The sequence below is a fragment of the Canis lupus genome, chromosome 5 (assembly GCF_003254725.2).
Source record: "Canis lupus dingo isolate Sandy chromosome 5, ASM325472v2, whole genome shotgun sequence".
In the NCBI taxonomy this organism is placed as follows: Eukaryota; Metazoa; Chordata; class Mammalia; order Carnivora; family Canidae; genus Canis; species Canis lupus.
This window is the reverse complement of record NC_064247.1, coordinates 71,024,557-71,044,595: the sequence shown is the minus strand read 5'-3', so window position 1 is coordinate 71,044,595 and position 20,039 is coordinate 71,024,557. Positions and strand designations below refer to the sequence as shown.

The following is a 20,039-nucleotide window of genomic DNA, read 5'->3' as shown; positions in this document are numbered from 1 at the left end:
ATTACCTCTTTAAAGGCCTTCTCTCCAAATACACTCACATTCTGAGGTGCTGGGGGTTAAAATGCCAATGTGAATTTGAGGGACACAGTCAGAGAACCAAAGTGTGGGCAGCAGGTCGACATAATGATGAATCTCCTGAGAGGCAGAGCCACTCAGGAACCTTCTTGTGGCCTCCAGCCAACTATGCTCCTGAGGCCCTGCTCTTACATGGCACTTTTATTTTTTAGTGACCAATTTCTGAGACAGATTTGGTTATGGGCTTTGAAGCATCATCAATCATTACAGCAGAGTTAACTCAGACCCCTCCAAACTGTATTCCATTCTCATTTAAAGACTGCAAAGCAAGAAGAATGAAACTAGACCACTCTCTTTCACCATACACAAAGATAAACTCAAAATGGATGAAAGATCTAAATGTGAGACAAGATTCCATCAAAATCCTAGAGAAGAACACAGGCAACACCCTTTTTGAACTCGGCCATAGTAACTTCTTGCAAGATACATCCACGAAGGCAAAAGAAACAAAAGCAAAAATGAACTATTGGGACTTCATCAAGATAAGAAGCTTTTGCACAGCAAAGGATACAGTCAACAAAACTCAAAGACAACCTACAGAATGGGAGAAGATATTTGCAAATGACATATCAGATAAAGGGCTAGTTTCCAAGATCTATAAAGAACTTATTAAACTCAACACCAAAGAAACAAACAATCCAATCATGAAATGGGCAAAAGACATGAACAGAAATCTCACAGAGGAAGACATAGACATGGCCAACATGCATATGAGAAAATGTTCTGCATCACTTGCCATCAGGGAAATACAAATCAAAACTACAATGAGATACCACCTCACACCAGTGAGAATGGGGAAAATTAACAAGGCAGGAAACAACAAATGTTGGAGAGGATGCGGAGAAAAGGGAACCCTCTTACACTGTTGGTGGGAATGTGAACTGGTGCAGCCACTCTGGAAAACTGTGTGGAGGTTCCTCAAACAGTTAAAAATATACCTGCCCTACGACCCAGCAATTGCACTGTTGGGGATTTACCCCAAAGATACAAATGCAATGAAACGCCGGGACACCTGCACCCCGATGTTTCTAGCAGCAATGGCCACGATAGCCAAACTGTGGAAGGAGCCTCGGTGTCCAACGAAAGATGAATGGATAAAGAAGATGTGGTTTATGTATACAATGGAATATTACTCAGCTATTAGAAATGACAAATACCCACCATTTGCTTCAACGTGGATGGAACTGGAGGGTATTATGCTGAGTGAAGTAAGTCAGTCGGAGAAGGACAAACATTATATGTTCTCATTCATTTGGGGAATATAAATAATAGTGAAAGGGAATATAAGGGAAGGGAGAAGAAATGTGTGGGAAATATCAGAAAGGGAGACAGAACGTAAAGACTGCTAACTCTGGGAAACGAACTAGGGGTGGTAGAAGGGGAGGAGGGCGGGGGGTGGGAGTGAATGGGTGACGGGCACTGGGTGTTATTCTGTATGTTAGTAAATTGAACACCAATAAAAAAAAATAGTATGAAAAGAAAAAAAATAAAAATAAAAATAAAAATAAAATAAAAAAATAAAAATAAAAAAATAAAGACTGCAAAGCCTTCTCAGGTCACCTAGAAAGCAAAAGGTCAGCTTGCTTTTGCCACTGCAGTGAGTCACCTGGAACTGTAAGCTCATTTTTTATGCCAAAAAATTCCAACCTTGGGCAATATATTCCTCCATACAACACAGGAAAGTACAACTGAAGAATTTAGATGACTTCTTCAGGCCCTTCATGGTTCTGGAACACTGATCTTCAAGACCTCACATTCATAGGACCATGCTCTCACTGAACACTCTAGGAAAGAACACAGTTCTATACCTCTAGTTTGTTTGCAACTTGGCATTTATTGTGGATTACATCCTGCTGGGCATGGGATCATTTTATTATGATGGATGTGATGTAAGAAGGTGCTTCATGGGGTGCCTGAGTGGCTCAATAGGTTAAGCGTCTGCCTTCCGCTCAGGTCATGATCCCAGGGTCCTGGGATCGAGCCCCACATCGGGCTTCCTGCTCAGTGGGGAGCCTGCTTCTCTCTCTTCCCATGCTTGTGTGCTCTCCGTCTCACTCAAATAAATAAATAAAATTTAAAAAGAAGAAGGAGGAGGAGGAGCTTCACAAAGTAAGAGTGCCCAGGGCCTATGAAGATCTTGAAATAACCATGCTTTGCGGCTTGGGGTGTCCACATCAGAGAGAATTGTAACCACAACTCCCTCCCTCGTAGAGCCTTTGTATTCCGTGGAGATCAAGGTCGCTATGAAACCAACCATGCCTTTGTGAGCCACCTGTAGACTCAGGCAAGGGCACTGACCAAGACTAGTGAGCAGGGAGTCCTACTTCACCCTGCCCTCAGAGATCTTTCACATTGATTTCCTGTGAAAATGAGTCCCATGGGAGCACACCCAAAATGGACCTGCCTGCCTGGCTGGCAGCCAGCAGCCCCATGGGCGCAAGGGAGCCAGGCAGTAAGTAGGGTAAATGCCTCTGCTGGAAGCAGCCTGTGCCACTTCAAGTCCCGGCTCTCACCCAGCCTCCTGCAGGGGGAGAAGAGGAGGCTGTGATGCTGGATTTCCCTGTCAGTCACAGGGAAGCAATTCTTTAGGTCATCCAGTCAAAAAGCCTCCCTGGCAATGAGAAATGAGTCTGAACACCAGGCCATTTAAAAAGATATTTATTGTGAAATGTGGATGCAGCAGCGCCTTCCCAGAATCACGACAGATGCTCAGCATGAATGACACCGGTTAAGTCTAGAGAAGCAGACGGCAGGTACCTGCTATAAATGAGATACGACCTGGAAACCAGCGCTACAAACCACCACCTGGGAGGAAAAAGCTCACACGTGGAGGGCGGGGACACCAGTCCTCAGGGCTGTGGGAAGGGACAATTGAGAGCTCACAGCCCCGGGGAAGACGGCTGACTCCTGGGGCTCCCCAGCCCTGGGTGAAGAAGGAAGGGGCTAAATCCACCACAGCACAAACTGGAGATGCCAGCTTTCATGACTCGTTGCTGGAATGTGCTTCAAAGTGCTCCAGGAAACCAACACTGGGGGACATGAGAAAGAGAGATTGGTGACATGTTGATAATTGCTGAAGCTAGCTGATGGATATTTGGGGGTTCATTACATTATTTTTTTCCAATTCTGTGTAGATTTGGGAATTCTAACATTGAGAACAATTTTTGAAGAAAATAGGTCTTTATCCTGCATTGATGGATCTTATCTCTCTACAGATATATACTTTGAAGCATATGCCATTTCCTAGGCTCTAATTATGTTTTGCAGATATACAGACACACACACATACATGTTTATATCATATATATTGTATGTGTGGACACACATATTCACCAATATTATAATTGCTATATCTATACTCTATGGCATGCCAGGTACAAAGCATACAATTCTTCGTGCACATTATGAAATGAAAATCACATGAGCCAAGGGATTAAGTAAGTCATCCAAAGTCAAAGAGCTACCAAATGCCAACTCCAGGTTTCAAGCCCATCTAAGTTTGACTCTAGAGCCTGGAACTAGAGTGAGCCTGGAACTTCACCCACCCCAACCTACTAACCCCCACACACTGGGGCTTCAAAAAGCCTCAAGCACAAGGCCAACAGAAATGAGTGTCTTTCTGTCAATGAGGCAAGGTCAGAGGAAGCCCAGCCTGCCTGACTGCTTCTACTCTCCGTTCTTGTGTCTCTCCATTACACCACCACCCACTTCCCACGTCTCTTTGGGCAAATCTGTGTGCAACTGAGCCCACCCAAAAAGAGCCATGCAGTGGCTGCTTCTGCATGAGCAGGTGCTTGGCGTTATGTGGCCACCCACTCTCACATGTCTGCATTTGGCTACACAGCAGGACCCCAGAATCAAGTTTAAGAGCCAGAAATGGGGGAGGCAGAGTTTCAAGGTGGCCAAACACCATTACCTTTTAAATAAGATTGTGTTTGATGTTCTATTCATAAAGACAACTGGGTTCTTCTGGAAGCAGACCTTGGGTTAAGAACCCGAGTGCAAGTAGTTTGAGGAGAGCATCTATAGGAAAGTGGGGGCATGAGTCAGGGAAAGAAGCTGTGTGTGACTGGGCAGGCAGCCACCATAGGGAACGCAGGGCTCAGTCCCACTGGGAAAGTCTGGGAGTCTGCGCAGAATATACATCAGAGTTTTCCCACCTGAGACGTGAAGAAGCCAGGAGAGTTATCCTGCAAGTCCCGCCCACCACTGGCTGAACACTGCTCCTGGCATGGGTAACTCTTCAGCGCTTCTAGCTTGTTCCCCTGTGCATGGGCCAGAGCAGGCCCTCAGGTGGAGAGGCATGGATATTTCAATAGGATACTACTGTGCATACTAGAACAGTCAGGCCAAGGGATTTGGACAGGGCAATGATAGCATTTGCTTCACATGAGGGAGAAATTTTAATCCACCTTCACCTACCACTCTCCAGATTAACCAGTGCCCTCTATCCTTTCTGTATATCATTCTGATGACTAAACCCTTAGGGTTAATATAGAACTTCCTGGTGTGCCCACACATTTCTACCTCCATCAGATGACTCATCTTGGCTTGCCCAGAGTGAGCTGCACTGGTTCTCCACATTAACTGACCTTTCAAACTAATTAACTTCGGTTCAATACTGTCATATACTAGGGCTTCTACTACTGCTACTACTACTGCTACTACTACTACTACTACTACTCACATACACACACTTGTGTTTGTCTATGTCAAGGTCAATACAGCATCATTAATAAGAACTATACTACTAGACTACACTATAAGCTCTTTGACCTTTGAGATCACCACTGCACACCCACACCTAGAATAGAACCTGTCACTATAGAAATAATACATACTTAAGGAATGAATTAATTAATGCTACAGCAAATTCCTTGGTATATAAATTTGTGCCCACAATTATTTCCCTAGGATAGACTTCTAGAAGTAGAATTACCTAAGTCATCTGCCCAGAATTTAAATATCTCACTTATAACAATACCAAAATAGTTGTCCATCCCAAGTAACTGGTACTACCATAAAAACATTCCTTAGCCCCTAAAATCATTGATACATACACACATACACACACTCTTGGCTTCCATCAAGTGTTAAAAGAAATCGTCTTGTAGAACTGGTTACACTGCCATAGCAGGAATGATGCTGAAAAAACAAAACAAAACAAAACAAAAACATTCTACACACTGCCCCTAGGTGAAGGTCCCTCCTGTTTCCAGGTTCTTCTGTAGAAATGACATAATCTTTAAAATCTCTGACCTAAAAGCTACTCAATGAACAGTGTCTCCCTTTTTCCTTTGGTTAGTAGGAAGCTCAAAGTCAAATTTGAAGATTATTCCCAATCTTTTGTATGATTCCTCCGGGTGTGAATTTTTTAATTCTTATGTACATTTTCCCATGCTATTCCATGTAAGTTTTTTTGTAAGCTGATTTAAAATCCTTTGTAGAACAGGGCAGGATATAAATGAAGTCAGACAAAAAGATAACAGTTTCCTACTCTGCTAGTAGAGAGAATTCTACTGTGGGTTTACAGTCAGGCCTCAAAAGCCCACCTGCTTCCCCCAAATATAGGGCCTCAGCAATCATCTCCTGAGAGAAGGTTCTCAAAGTCTCAGCCTTGGCCCCACTCCTTCTCTCTCTGTGACAAGTCCTCCTGGACCTCGGGACCTCCACTTCCTCAAGTTGAGGTCTCCATCTGACCTCCAGAGTCTTCCAGCTGCGTGAACACCCGTTCAGAGTGACTTCATAGAGCAGATGGCCAATTAGCCTCCCATGGGTCCAGTAATTTGTGGGTGAGAACATGAGGACCTGACCAGGTCCCATGGTGTGGTGGGGCCACTACTGAGGAAGCCAACATCAAGTCCCTCAGCACCCTCAGCTTTGACTGACCCCACTGGTGACTTAGCACGGTGTTTCCCAAAGTTGACAAAAACAGAGATTCTCAGTCTCCTTTGCTGCAGATTCTGATTCAGCAGGACTGGACTGATCCTAGAAACAAGGTCATTAACTTACAACTGAGTAATTCTGAGAAACAATCACCCAGCAGAACCACAGATCAAGAAGTCGGGGGAGGGTGGTCCTAAATCACCTGGTAGCTCTCAAGGCCATTCAGTTTCCATCTTAGCCCAGATCAACCCATCTGCTGATTATGTACTCACTCCCCTTATCCCACTGTACCCCCATCAACTAGGGTAGATTTTCTCATCTGCAGCACTGTTGACATTTTAGACTGAAAGACTGTTTGTAAAGGGGGCTTCCTTGTGCACTGCAGGACATTTAGCAGCACTCCTGGCCACTCCCACAAACTCCAGGAGCAGCTCCTCTACCCCTGTTGTGTCAACCAAATATGTCTCCAAATTTTGCCTTATGTCCTGAGAGGGGAGCAAAATCATCCCCCCCCCGCCCATTGAGAACCACTCAACTATGGTGACCAACCAAGTTTGGCCAGGACTTTTTGGATTTACCATTAAAAGTCCCATGTCCTGGGAAATTCCCTTAGTTTTTGGCAATTGACACCACTGCTCACCCAAAACACATTCCCTCTGAAGGCTGGGGGTAGGTAGCTCATGTGTCACTGAAAAGCCCTTAGTTCTTCAGACACTCAAGTTCAGACCTCAACTGTGTAAGAGACCTTGGAAATGGGGATATGAATAAGAAGATCTTCAAGACATCCCACTTAAGGGACCCAGAGAGGTCTGAGCACCCACCTCACTAGATTATGAGTTCCATAAGGGCAAGAGACCAGGTGCCTCCTTCCCTGATGATACCCCACTGCCCAGCAGAGAATATATAAAGCATGGTCAGTGAGTACTACTGATAAAAGTGGTGATGAGTAAGTAGATGGATGTATAGATTGGACAGACGGCTAGATGCATAGTTGCATGGATGGACAGATGGGAATACAACTCTAAGGGACTACAATTAAGTTATCTAATCTTTCTAAGATCCAGCACATCCCTATCCACAGAATGTGGGTAATAATACCTTCTATGGAAGGCTTCTGGGAAGACCAAATGATGAAATGAACGGCTGTGTGTGGTTTCCAGGATCAAATGCTTCATGCAGTACCTAGCCCATAGTAAATGCTGGCTCCCTCCTTTTTCTGGGGCTCAAGAGAACTAATTAAATTTAATTAAATGATCTGAAACATGAGAAGTGATATGAGAGGCCCCACAATGCCCACAACACAGACAAGCAGGGACAAGGATGATTGCAAACTCTTATCTTTTATTTCTATCTCCTGGTCATAATTTCAAATTGTTCATAATTCAGATAATGGACCCAATAAATGAGATCCCACAATGTCCTGCCAAGCGTACTTTGTCTTACATGCCCTGGCACCTGGGAACCTTTCATAACCAGCCCTCTACACATTAGGCTATTTCTGCTTCTGAACCATTTGGACCCTCTCACCACCCAAACCACAAGGAGTTAATCTTCCCATCCACTCTCAAACCCAGAAGAAGATGAGAAGAGCAGAAGGCAATAGCCCAGCCTTTCCTCAGCAGTTTCAACCTGGGGACTTGTCCCTTGGCTCAGCCATGAGGCCTCTGACCCCATATCCTTTTCAGGATCAGCAGGTAACCTTGGTTTTTGAAGCCTATTTTCTTGAGAGAGAGAGAAAAAAAAAAAAAAAACAGACATATGAACTGATTAAGCATGAATTGAAAAATAAGTTCAAGAGTCCCTCAAATTCCAGGACTCAAGGAGGTAAAACAAGGGATAGCCAGATAGAAATATTATATCCCATTGAGGGGTCAGAACAAAGGGATTTGCAAGGCTGAGCTTCTCTTCCCATGCACACTCCTTACTTCTGGAGGGTGGTTCCCGTATGATCCCCACCCTCCTCTAGAGCCTCCTCTCAGCCATTCTCCTCACTGCCATCACTAGGCTGCTGTCCTTTGCTGCCAAGCCTTCTTCTCTCAATTCATGAAACACCCTCAGATCCTTCCCACCTCAGGCTTTCATGTATGCTATTGCTCTGCTTGAAACTTTCTTTTCATGTCCCATGAAAAAAAGTTGAGCACATGAAACACATCACTTCCTCGGGAGAGCCCTTTCTGATGCCCACCTGACCCCAGATAGGGAGCACTAAACATTTTTCCATTGTAGATTTTATTGTATTATAACTTAAAATGTTTGTGGAATAATTTGTTTGATGCTTACAATAGGCTAAATGGTATCCCCCACCCCAAATTCATGTTGAAGCCCTATTCCCCAATGTGACGGTGTTTGGAGATGGGGGTCTCTGGAAGATAATTAGGTTTGGATGATGTCATGAGTGTGGGATGCCTGTGATGGTATTAGTGTCCTTATCATAAGAGGAAGAGAGACCAGAGCTCTCTTACATGTGTGCCCTCTGCCACAGTGAGAAAGTGGCAGGAAGAGTGTCCTCACTGGGAACTGAATCTGCCAGCACCTTGATTTTGGACTTCCAGCCTCAGAACTGGGAGAAATAAGTCTCTGGTATTAAGTCACTCAGTCTATGGTACTCTGTTGTGGCAGCCAGAGCAAACCAAGTTAATGTCTGTTGCCCAAGACAGACCAAGTCTGTCTTGTTCCTGCATCACACAGCCTCACAACACACTGGTGGCACATCTGAACTGGAGAAGTAGAAGAGGGTTTATTTAAACAAAGGAGTAGGTGTAGGGGCAGGAACCCAGATTTACTGCCTTCGTCTTGAATGGAGGAAGGGAGGGCTCATTAGGGGAGCCACAAAGGAGAGAGTTGTGTCGAATCAGCCCCCTTGAGAGAAACAGTAATTGCCAGTCATGGAGATGTGAGGTGACCACAGGGAGGAAGCCAGAGGAAGAAGTAACTGATCCCACCCTTCCTTCGCCTCCTGATCTCCTGCTAGGACACCCTTTTGGCCCAACTAGTAACCAGAGGGCACTGGAGCCTGATGCTACCCATACAAGTCAGGCTTCCAGGGCCAGAGCACGCTGAAAGAGGTTGGAGAGTGGGTCTGGTAGAAGGGGCAAATGGAGGCTATCTGGAACATTCCTCTAGCCCTGGGTACAGTTCTGAACATAAGTGTGAAATCAGTATTTGTTAAGTAAATGACCACCGTGACCCCTAAACCTTCTCTCCTGTGCCTCAAGTCTGTCTGTAGAGGCAGGTCCTGAAGATTTTGTGTTCCCTCCTCCTTTGCTTTGAAGGAGAAAGTGCAGAAATGATTCTCATACTCCTGTCTTGCTACCATGTGCCTTTTGATAATCCATATCATTTTGATGGAACAACCACAAGACCTGCTACCTGTTCCAAAGCCATCTGGTTAGTGCCTGCCTTGTCTTAGGTGCCTGTCTCTGAGACAACTAGTCTACATGTCTGTTCCATAAGAATACATTCTAAAAAGGCCAGATTCTCTCCTTGGAGAGATCTGATTTCTTCCCCGTCCCTCACCTCCTATTCTCTCAATACTTTATTTGAATACATTTCTCTATCCAGGACATAGCATGTGAAGGCCAATCTGAGATTCAGAGCATGGTAGCCATGAAAATAGATGGCTCAGATCTCCCCCACTATGGGAACACAGTTGATGGACAGCCCCAGCTGCCACCTGTCTGGCTGCATCACATTCATGCTGAGGCTTATGCTTCTCTTAGGCTACTCCACTCAATGATTGAGAACAGCACACTACGACGTCAGCCCATCCCTCAGAGCATGGGACTCCTCTAAGGAGTGACTTTAGCTTGAGGACTCCTCATTGTCAGCCTGACCTAAATGTTCTTATATCTGTGCTGTGATCTGAGGCTTTTCTTGCCCTGTTCTCTTTCCTTCCTACTCTCCTTTCGCAGGTGTCAGGCATGGATTAAATCTGAAGTCTTGTCCTGCCTCTTCCTGCTTCCTCTCCCTTATCATGCCTTTCACAGGCCATCCCCCAATAAATCTTCCACTTGTCTGATCCCATCTTAATGTCTGCTTCTTGGAGATCAACACTGGCACATAGAAACTGGCAGTTTGCCAAATTAAATAGGCTACTGGTGTCTAAAGGCAAGTGTTTGCTTGAGTTTGCAGGCCTCTCAATGCAAGAATGTTTTCATTTATTTTATTTATTTTATTTTTTATGAAAGCAGACGATGAGATTTAGAGTTTAGGGACTGGTGAAAGCAAGCTGATGGAGGGTATGACATGAGTACAGTCTCTCTACCCAACCTTAGGAGTTGTTTTGAGCCTCATAGAAGAAGGGGTGATGGCCAAAAGTTGAAGGAGTTGAATTCAGAAGAGATTGGTAAGTTACGCATAAACCATCCTACTGGGAGGTCTGTACAAATAATGTGGTAGAGTTTGGGGGAGGTGAGAAAAAGATAGTCACATACACAGTTGGCCACAGACCACAGGGCAGCAGCAGAAATAGCTATATGTCTAGTGGATCAGTGTTTTCATGGAAAATTGTATTGGTTAGCTCTTCTGCATAACAAAGCATCTCCACGCTCCCAAATATTTATTATCTTAAAACAGTACTCACTAATTATTATTCATGTGTCTAGAAGTCAGGTGGACTTTATCTGATCTAGGCTGGGATCCACTGTGGCACCTCAGCTTCATATAGTTCTCCTCTGCCTTGTACTACTTGGCTAGCCAGGACACATTCCTCTCATGGCAATGGCAGAGGAACAAGAGTACAAGTAGAAATGTGTAAGCCCTCTTAAGGTCACTTCCACACATATATCATTGAACAACACAAGCCAGATGGTCAAAGATTGAGGGAATACACTCCACCTATAATGAAGCCATTGCAAAGTTGTAGATGCAAAAAAGAGTGGAGAATCTCCTACCAGGACTCTATCAATAAAGGTAGACAAGGGTTGCATAAGGAGGCCACCAGAGAATGAACAATAATTATTTGTGCCAGCACCTATGAGAAACATTTCCACCCTGGAAATGACCCAAACTAACTGAAGAAACCTTTGAATTGGGACATTATCTTTAATGTAACCTCATTAGAGGGTAAGAATCCCCTCTGCCTTGGTTTCTCTGCAATGCTCACAGCTCTCCTTTCTTCTGAATGTCAGCTTTCTATCATCCTCATGCCCTTCATGGTAGCAAGAGGGCTGTAGACAGATAAGAAAATATTCCCTCAATCATCCTAGAATGGCCCAAAGTTGCCCATGGAAAAGACAAACCAACTGTGGCCAGGTAAAGACACGTGTGGACTATCTCAGGGCTTCATTACTCTGTCAGATAACAGTCATTACAGCGAGAATGAGATTACACTGTCAGTCCCCCTCAAAGCTCATATTTGTTATGAGAGAAAGCATGGATGCTCTTAGGAAGTGAATGGGAAGTGGAAAAAGCAGGCAACCAGTGCCCATTAGAAGCAATCAACAAACATATTCCCTATCCTCATGGAGCTTAGAGTCTAGCTGAGATGAGAGTAAGTAAACATATCATTATAAACTGGGGTAAGTGCTACAAAGAAAAGAGATGAAAAGGTTGCTATTGGGACCAGTAACTGGGGACCCCCGAAAACAATACAGAAGGCTGAGAGGTAAGGGTGGGTAGGATAAACTAGGTGGAAGGGGTTGTATGTGGGAGATAAGGGAGTGGCATGGTTAGAGTATCCCAGGAGTAGGAACAAGCTCCGGGACCAAAGGGATCATGACACTGGGAGCTCGGAGAGCGCCAGTGTGGCTGGACCCCAGAGATGGGGAGGGCAGATGTGAGTTATGGAGCTGAGGGGTCAGAGGGGTCCAGGCCATGCAGAAAAGCCTAAGCCTTCATGAGATGTTTGATTTTCATCCTAAGAAAAGATGGAACCCTCAAAGGTCTCAAGTAGAGAAGGGATATAACTTGACTTCTGTTTCTTTCACTCCTGTGCACTTTGGAGAATGGGCTGGAGTTGACAATGAGTGGAAACAAAGAGGCCTGTGACAACAGCTGTCATCCAGGCAAATGAAGCTGGGGGGTTGCAGATGGCCAGAAATACGTAGATCTGTTTGAGAAGCAAAATCAACAGGACTTGGTGAAAGATCAGAGAGGAAGACCAACTTAGTAAGCTCTGAACTCTAAGTACATTCTTATTTTTCTATGACCTTTATTTAATGGTCTGAGGAAGCCATAGAGTTTGTCCTGGCAGCAGAGTATGACATAGACTCCAAGCTCAGATACACCTGACATTGCCATGAACTTTCTCACTCAGCCAGCTCAGTGTGGTGTTAATTAAATAGGATTGTGGAATCCCAGAGACCTGGATTCCAATTCCATCTTTGACCCTCATTCACTAGAGAACTGGGGTGACCTGTTCTAACCTCTTAAGCTTCAATTTCCAGATCCATAAAATGGGGATTGTAATACCCTCCTCTTGGGGTGGTCTTGATCTGAGTTGATTCAGGCAGATGATATTTTGCAAAGGGTAAAGGACTAAAAAAATGCTGGTTCAGTTGGTACATTTATAAGAAAAATTGTTCTCTTATGAGAGTACATTTATCTAGCACATTGGTTTCTGGCAACGGCTAGTTCTATATTTACTCATCCCAAAAAAGGGAAATTGCTTCTTGGGCCTTTGTTGTGATGTTACATACCTACATATGTAGGGGACAAAAACCTCCTTTGTGACTTGACAGTGAAACCATTTCAAGAACAGCACAAAGTATCCTATTTTGGGGACAGTTCTCACCACTCAGAAAACCTATCATCAATGACCTGTCTACAGTCCTCTTTGATAGATTACACAGGTGTTGAAGCCACAGGGGAGCAAATGTTCAATGCACAATGGGATCAAAAGGCCAAGTGAAGGGTGGGGTTTGTCCCAAGCATAGGCTTGGTGTCAGAAGGGCAGCATTTCAATTGGAGATGCCTACAAACAGGCAAAAAGGAAAATTCATTGACACAAAAAAGACCAGAGTTATAGCAGACTGAGGTGTGCCTGGATTCTGGGATTTGAACAATGTCGCCAGTGTCTCTCTGTCTTATACTTCTGCTGAATTGGCTACAACTCAGACACACTTTGCTTTCATGCCCTCCTGGGTTCAAGCCCAGCAGAAAAGAGAGAAATGCCCTTCCAGGTAACTCCTGGGCAAGTCCTGGACTTCACTCTGATTGCCCAACCTGAGTCACATGCTTATCCTCAACCCTTCAGTTGGCCAGAAGGTCAGAGCTATGCTGTTTGAGTGGTCCTAGATTGCATGCCTATCACTGTAGAAGGGAGATGGGCCCCCAAATACCTGGACTAAGAATGGGGAAAAAGATTAAACCCAAAGAGAAATCAGAGACTACTGTGGAGGAGTGATGCTGGGAATTCCCTACAGATGGCATGGGTTTGGGGGTTCCCCAACCAGCCTTGTCTTGGCCTCTCACTTCAATTTTGGCCCCCCCTCATCTTACTACACTCAAAATCAAGTACATTCACTTAGCAATGTGTGCTGGTATTCCCCTTACACTTTATTTTTTTATATATTTTATTCAAATTCAATTTGCCAACATATAGTATAACACCTAGTGCTCATCTTATCATGTGCCCTCCTTAGTGCCCATCACCCAGTTACCCCATCCCCCCACCCACTTTCCTTCTGTACCCTTTGTTTGCTTCCCAGAGTTAGGAGTCTCTCATGGTTTGTCTTCCTTTCTACTTTTTCCCCACTCAGTTTCCCTCCTATCCCTTATATCTTCCTCACCCAGTCATCCTCTGCTCTTCACAATATCCTTCAGCACAGGGAATGTAGCTTTCCAGAAAAATATGATTTCTAGATGTTGACATCTTTTCTTATGCCATTTGTCCTTTCTGTTCCATTCCTCACCCTCTCTGTCCTGTGTCCGGAAGCTGACATCTATAGAATGCATCACTGGGGCTCCCTTTCTGAATTAGTCCTTATTGCTGCTCTACCAAATGACCACAAAATTCCTGGCTCAAAACAACACTGACCTGTTCTTTTACAGTTCTGGAGGTCAGATGTCCACAAGGAGTCTCATGGGGCTAGAATCAAAGAGTCACCAGGTCTTGCTCCTTCTGGAGGCTCCTGGGGGAGAATCCATTCCTTGCTTCTTCCAAATCCAGAGGCCACTGGTATTCCTTGGCTCTTGGCTACTTCCTTCTTTTTTCCCTCCATGTCAGTAATACCTTCCTCTCCTTCTCTGCCTACAAACTACTCACATTTCCCCAAACTTAAAATGACCTTTCAACCACCTAAAAATACCATAGTATTGCTTCCTTCCTTACCCCACCAACCTTCCTAAACAAGTGATCTGCATGCATATGCACACTATGTCTCTGAACCGGGTTTCTTCTCCTCCCTGAAAGCTCTGGAAGTTCCCCTCTGAAGGTCATTCAGGACATTGTATTTCGCAGACCTAGTCTCTGGCTTCCCCTGTTGACTTCTGCTCTATCTCTGGAGTCTGAGATATGAAACTTCACCCGTATCTTCTGTTCCTTGCACATCTGGGCCCCTCCCTGATGGACTGATCCATCCTGCCTCTCACTTCATCATATGTCATCATCTGTGAGCTCAAGACTCTGGTAGCTTAGAGTCCTATCTGCACCTGCCCCTTGGTCATCTCCAACCTGGACAATCCAGGGTCCTCACCACCTGCCGGATGGAACTCCTCTTCCTGCCACTGTTCCCTGTCCCATGTTGCTAATTTCCATCTGGGACATTCCTGACATTTTATGGATGTAGTTCTATGAGGTTAAACCCCAGGACTCTGTGGATCCCTCCTGGCTTCTCTTCCCTTGGTGTTATATGCACTGCTCTCAGGCTGACAAGCTGCCCAGATGATAGTGGATGGTCAATTCACCTGAAGGAAGGTTTTTATTTATTTATTTATATTTTTTTGTCTTAGATTAGCTTTATTTTTTTTAATAAATTTATTTTTTATTGGTGTTCAATTTACCAACATACAGAATAACACCCAGTGCTCATCCCGTCAAGTGCCCCCCTCAGTGCCCGTCACCCATTCACCCCCATTCCACGCCCTCCTCCCCTTCCACCACCCCTAGTTCGTTTCCCAGAGTTAGGAGTCTTTTTTTTTATATATATAAAGATTTTTATTTATTTATTCATGAGAATGCACAGAGAGGAGAGAGAGAGAGAGGCAGAGACGCAGGCAGAGGGAGAAGCAGGCTCCATGCACCGGGAGCCCGACATGGGACTCGATCCTAGGTCTCCAGGATCGCGCCCTGGGCCAAAGGCAAGCGCCAAACCGCTGCTGCCACCCAGGGATCCCGAGTTAGGAGTCTTTATGTTCTGTCTCCCTTTCTGATATTTCCCACACATTTCTTCTCCCTTCCCTTATATTCCCTTTCACTATTATTTATGCTGAGTGAAGTAAGTCAATCGGAGAAGGACAAACATTGTATGTTCTCATTCATTTGGGGAATATAAATAATAGTGAAGGAAGGTTTTTAAAACATAGATCTCCGGACCTCATGCATGAGCCACTAAATTAGAATCTCTAGGAGTAAAATCCAGGCATCTGGATTACCAAGTTACCCAGTAATGGATATGTGGCACTTAGGAAATCCTGGTTTAAACAACTTACCAAGGGATGCCTGGTGGCTCAGTTGGTTAAGTGTCTATCTTTGACTCAGGTCATGATCCCAGAGTCCCAGGATGGAGCCCCACATCAGGCTCCTTGATCAACAGGAAGTCTGCTTCTTCTGCCCCTCACCCTGCTTTGTCTCTCTCTCTCTCCCTCAAATAAATAAATATTTTAAATAAATAAATAATCTACTGATAAGGCTTCACTGTCCAGGACACTTTTACACTAAATGTTTCATTCCATTAAATAAAGAAAAATAAATCAACAAAACAAAGCAAGCAAAATAGTTTGTAATCCTATAGATTATATCCACTACCCTTCTTTGAAGTGAGTGCTATATGCCCGATAAGACAAAGCTTCACTACGTTAACTGGACATTCATTTAACTGAATTAATTCCTGTGTCCAACTCAAATGACCCATTTGGCAACAATAGCCAATTTACAGGGGGTGTTAGGGTGAGAGGAGAAATGAAGAATTAAAAGGACAATTATAAATTAAATTTTTATCAAACAAAAACCTCAAGTAAGATAAACAGAATGGAAATCTTCAGAACAGGATTTCAGGGTATGCAAAGACCTATGGCCAAGTTGGTTAGATACCTTTCTAACTAGCCTTTCATTGCTTTCAACCTTATTAGCTTATTTTTGTTTTCCCAAGATTTACCAGATACAGTTTCTCTTTGTGAGCCACCCAAAAGCTTGAGAATGTTCTCAGGCTTGAAGACATGTTCATTTTGAAGGTAATATTCCATCTACCACTTTTTTTTAAGAGCTCTCTCCAAACTTTTCTCTCTATAAATAACTCAAGTGGACTTTGGTACTTGTTTTCAGCCTCTCAGAAAGAAATATTCCATGCTTCCTTCTAATTTCCATGGTTATTCTTCCTCCAGGGTTTAGACAAATAAAGGGGAAAAAATCCTAATACAGTTATCTATATATATAACCTCTAAGTTTCGGACTCTAACCAACTCCAAACTTCAGAAACAGGGAGCTGAAGTTGCCCTAGGCCAATTAGCAATAAATCAGTCTCTTGCCTTCTTCTGGGCCTTGGAAGACTATCAAGGACATTGTCTTAATCTACTGTAACAAATACCACAGACTTAAACAATAAACAAGTTATTTCTCACAGTCTGGAGGCTGAGAAGTCCAAGATCAAAGTGCCAGCAGATTCTGTGGCTGGTGAGGACCTGCTTCCTGGATCACAGATGATCGTCTTCTTGGATCCTCACACAATAGAAAGAAAACTACCTAGCTCTCTGGCCTCTTCTTCCAAAGGTACCAATCCCATTCATGAGGACTCTACCCTCATGACCTAATTACCTCCCAAAGACCCCACCTGCAAATGCCATCACATTGGAATGAGGATTCCAACATAGGAATGTGGGGGGACACATTCAGTCCATTGCAGGCAATGTCTGTCTACCTGTGCTCTGACAGTGTCCTGGCCTGGAGTCCCCTGTCACCTCTGTCTCCACATCTAAGCTGTGTCATGAACCCTAAGACTCTTGGGTGGGTGCCCACCCAGGACAAATGAGGCTGGGGACACAGATGTGCTTGGAGCTGGAAGCATGCCTCTCCCCTCCAATGCAGAGCAGACCACAGAAGAACTCTGGGGGTAGAAGGAGTGTCTGTCTCTTATGCAAAGCACCAGGGAACACTGGACTCCCAGCCAACATCTGCACCATCTTGTTCGCCTCTTGCAGGTGATAGAGAAAAGGTGCTGCTGTGATAGATTCTGACCCATTGCTCTCTTTTGTTACAGGTGAGAATTACCTCCAACTGGAGAATGTGCTGCCCTCTAAGAGAAAGCCTGTCAGAAGTTTGTCATACTGACTCCTTCCTCTAGGATGGTGTCTCTCCAACTTCATCCAGGTGAGGCCTGAGGATTCAAGAATTCCCACATTTGACTGAACCTTCAACATTGTTTCAGCAAGGGACAGAGGCAGGGTTCCTGACTCTCTTTCCATGGGTGCACATTAGTCAGGGCTCTTCAGAGAAGTAGATGACTTGTAAAATTAACCATCACAATGGGGCACTTCCACTTTGGAATCACAAGTCTTTTAACATAAAGCAGCTTCAAGGGGGCATATGAGAGTCCTATTCAGCAAACAGATGCTTGCTAGAGCTTGCCTATACCCTCAGAAGGAACATGAAGTAGGCATGTCCTCTTCTCTCATGCCACTCACTGTTTCTTTGAGAAACCTGTCCCCAGCCCATGAGGAGGACTTGTGGGTTTGTCCGTCATGGCACCCTGCCCCACGTCCCATGTGAACCAGGTTGACAAACTATCTTTCCTACCCATGATGGGCAGAATAATGGCTTCCCAAAGGAGCCACATCCTAATCCCCAGAACCTGTGAAGATGTGACCTCACATGGCAAGGAGGAATAAAGATTGCAGACGGTATTAGGGATGCTAATTAGCTAACCTTCAGCAAAGGACAGTAACTTGTATTAGCTATGTAGGCTCAATGTAATCACATGTGTTCTTAAAAATGGCAGAGGGAGACAATTGGAGAAAGAGATGTGAGGATGGAAGCAGTGTCAGAAAGATGCTTCCTTGCTGGCTTTGAAGATGAAAGGGGGCCCCAAGCCAAGGAATGTGTGCAGCCTCTAGAAGCTGGAAGAAGCTGGAAACAGATTCCCCACTAGTACCTTCAGGAGGAATACAAGCCTGCCAACCCCTTGATTTTAGCCCAGTGGGACCTGCATCAGACTTTTAAAATACAGAACCATAAGATAATAAGTTTGTGTTGTTTTAAGCCACCAAGTTTGTGATAATTTGTTACAACAGCAATGGGAATCTAATACACTAACCTATCTTCTAAGAACAGGGATTGGCCCATGAATGGACTTGAGATCCAGGGGCCAAACAAGAATCTTTCCTGAATTAGTATCTGGCCACTGGAAAGGGAACTCCCTCCCCTGCTGAGGTTGTCAGCTGGAGGATAAGCCATGGGCTCTCAATGGGTTGCCTAACTGCATAATTAAGCCAATATTCAAAGACAGGCCAAGTTGATGAGAGAGAGAGAGAAAGAGAGAATGATATTCTGAAATATCTCTTGAACCTCTAGATCCAACCATGCCTGAAACACCCAACCTTCCCAGTTACAATACCTAGTGAATTATCTTTTGGGCTTAAGCTAAACTGAACTGGGCATTTATCATTTGCATCAGAAAGAGTCCTACAAACATGGGATGCCAGTAGTAAACTGGTCCAGTGATTCTTAACTTTGTGTGTGTGTGTGTGTGTGTGCGGGGGGGGTGGTCATAGATTCCTTTAAAATTCAGAAAATATGAATAGACATGACCTTTGTTAAGAACAAAACTGCTTAGGTCCAAATCTGGGCTCCCGCAGTGCCTAGACTCCAGATCCACAGAAACTGAGAGAACACAGCCATGTTGTTTTATGCCACTAAGTTGTGGTGATTTGTTACATGGCAGTAGATAACTAATACACCAGCTTTTATCATCCTAGAAGTTTCTGAGTGTGAGTCATGAGTCTGTGAAGCTGGGAGCTGCCTCAGGCTTTGATGGCCCACTTCCCATGCAAGAGGCAGGAGATGTTGGTTTGAGGTGGCCTGTGGATTTTCTTTTCATCATACTCCTAGACAAGGCACTGTTTTCAGACTCCCAAACCAAGTGCCACAGCTTCTGTGCCATGCTGCAAGCTGTTCTCTGCTTCCTGAGACTTCCACCTGTCAGATATCTCAAATAATTCTAAAATTAGAGGGAAGAGTGCAGTTGTGGTTTTGTTTTCTCAGCAGCCATTCACTCTCTTGTGGTAACAGCAACCTCAATTTTCCTTTGGAAGGACATGCTTTTTCTGATTCTCAATCCATTGACTTGGGAGAGGATAACCTCCACCACTCCTAACCCACTACCCGTTTCCAGAAGTAAGCACATGACACTGGTCTGACAATTAAAGTAGAGATGGGAAAATTGTGGCAGAGGAGGATTTGGTGGTAGGCGGGGAATGGGGGCTATCGGAAGCTCTGTTTGGACATGTCAGCGTTTGAGAAACCTCTCAGACATCTAAGTAAAGACACTGCAAAGGCAGGTGAATATTCCAGAGTAGAATCCAGGGCAGAGGTCCAGGCTAAGGATATAAATTGGCAAGGCAGCAGCAGCATATGGTTAGCATCAGAACTATGAAGTTGGATGAGATCACCTAGGAAGAGAGTATGGGTAGAAAGGAGAAGAGGCCCAAGGCCCAAGCTCTGCAGGCTGTGAGCCTTTAGATAGCTAAAGAATTATGGTTACTCAGCACAGAAGACTGACCACCCAGCAATGGGAGGAGGATCAGGGGAGGAGGTTGTCCCCAATGCCAGAGAAGAAAGCACATCAAGGAGAACATGACCAACTGTGTTCAGTACTATCAGATAAGGTCTCAGAAAAGGCCATTGGATTTAGCCTCAAGGTCACCCCTGGAAACCTGAAGTGCACTTTCAGTGGAGGAGCAGAGGTACAAAACCCTGATGAGAGTGG

At 44.6% G+C, this 20,039-nt stretch overlaps 1 protein-coding gene and 1 long non-coding RNA gene across 2 annotated transcripts in view; one reads left to right on the top strand and one right to left on the bottom strand.

Moving 5' to 3' along the window:
• CDYL2 (chromodomain Y like 2) overlaps window positions 1-20,039 on the bottom strand; it is a 270,014-nt gene that overhangs the window by 232,219 nt on the left and 17,756 nt on the right. The window lies entirely within an intron of this gene.
• Window positions 16,620-19,165, top strand: LOC112646704 (uncharacterized). Its single transcript, XR_003127814.3, has 3 exons — window positions 16,620-16,828; window positions 17,316-17,425; window positions 18,054-19,165. It is a non-coding gene; the product is annotated as an uncharacterized LOC112646704 (long non-coding RNA).